This window comes from Austrofundulus limnaeus, unplaced genomic scaffold, assembly GCF_001266775.1.
Source record: "Austrofundulus limnaeus strain Quisiro unplaced genomic scaffold, Austrofundulus_limnaeus-1.0 Scaffold293, whole genome shotgun sequence".
Lineage (NCBI taxonomy): Eukaryota > Metazoa > Chordata > Actinopteri > Cyprinodontiformes > Rivulidae > Austrofundulus > Austrofundulus limnaeus.
Window position 1 is genome coordinate 173752 of NW_013952695.1, and position 1940 is coordinate 175691.

General features: G+C 41.2%; 1 protein-coding gene across 1 annotated transcript in view; it reads right to left on the bottom strand.

Annotated features, from left to right (window-relative positions):
* Nucleotides 1–1940, bottom strand: part of wdpcp (WD repeat containing planar cell polarity effector) — a gene marked incomplete in the record, with an annotated part of 96646 nt that overhangs the window by 46964 nt on the left and 47742 nt on the right.

Genomic DNA, 1940 nt, shown 5'->3' on the forward strand with positions numbered 1-1940 from the left:
CACACACACACACACACACACACACACACACACACACATACACAAACTTAAATCTGTGCATGTATGTACACAAGCAGAGGCAGCGATATGAAAAGTGTAAATAAAAAGTGTCTGCGCACATGCCATTAAACAATTCCAAAGCACTTTCTGAAGCGGGTGAAATTACAGGTCTTACACTTTGACCCCACCTTTGAAATACACCAAAGCTCATTCCATCGCTACACACACACACACACACACGTATGTGGATATACACAAACACATTTATGCAGGCCTTTCATACACTCTTTATCTCCCGTCACACTCACAAATACAATGAAGCAGAGTTGATGGCTGACACGCACACGTCTATGACCTCTGTCATGGTGCAGGAGAGTGGCTAGGAAGCAGCAGATAGAGAAAGGTAGAAGGTGAAGCAGGAAAAAAAGGAAGAATAAGGGGTTGTTAATGAGGAAAAAGATGATTGTTTGGGTTTGAAAAGACGGTTAAGACAGAATGAAAAGCTTATTTTATGGACTACAGCTTCAGGAAAATGGGAACAGAGGAATAAATAGATGGATGGAATTAATGAATGTACARTCAATACCACAATAAGAATGATTGGGACATTTGAAAGGTTAGCACCAAAATAATTGCTTGAAATCCAGAAAAAGAGCATTTGTATTTCCCTCTAGCAGACCTCTTTTTCAGGAGCAGAAATAGAAAAAAAAAACGGTCTCTTTACAAATTATTGTATCAGTACAAAACTGGTTTAAAAGCCCAGGAACATGCAGAAACTGGTGTGCTGTGTTGTTATGAGTAGAGAAGATTTGAGATTCAGTGGTCCATGTCTGCCCTCCTGGMCCCCCTTGAGGGAGAATTTGCTTTGGACACAAAATATGCCTGGAAATGATGGAAGTACATGTGATGATAAAGGGAACAAAGAGTTTCCCCCAAACAGCTGAACAGGAGATCACTGACAGATTAGAAATGAAAAAGAAGAAAAAAATCTGAAATCACTGGGTTAATAAAACACTCTATCTCTACCACCCGGATGCCCCCCTTCCACCCCTACTCATCTCCTCGCTCTTCTTCTTTTTTTTTTTCTGCTGGCGTTTGCTGGTCAGCAATAATCAAAAACCACTTTCTGTGGGCCGGATTAGTTTAGCCCCCCTCAACACCCCTTACTCTCCCTTTTCCAGCTTAGCCCACTGGACCAGGGCGATGTGTGTGTGTGTGTGTGTGTGTGTGTGTTTGTGAGTGAGTGTGTGCGCGTGTGTGCGTTTGTTGTGAAGGATGAGTATAGGAGTGTGTGTCTCCTTGCGTGTGCACGTTGCAGGTTGCATGCATGAATGTGCGTGTACGTAGACAGAGGTAGTTGTGCAATATGAAGTGGTGATGAAGGTGGAGCCTTATCAGGACAGACACACAGTGAAACGATTGCTTACACACACACACACACACACACACACACACACACACACACACACACACACACACACACACCGAGAGAAAAAGAAGGTCTCAACTCATTGGAGTATTGATGTGCTTCAACCTTGTCTGTTTTCTTGCGTACACACACACACACACACACACACACACACACACACACACACACACACACACACACACACACACACACACACACACACACACACAAACACCCTGAGGGCATTAAGCACATTATTGACACGTCTCTAAATGATGCAGTACATTTTAAATCAAGCAATGCCTCTTTTATACACAGAAGCTGTTAAACCTGTCAGTATGGATTATTAGGACTCTGTAGAGCCAAGTTTGAAAATTAACAATAAATACAAAATATGTTTTTTTTTATTTAAACTGATTTTTTTAAAGACTGATGAAGTCTGACCTAAACATATATCATTTCACAGAACACCTTTAGGATACCGTTACCTGTCAATTCATAATTAAACTTTATGTATATTTATGTACCATTA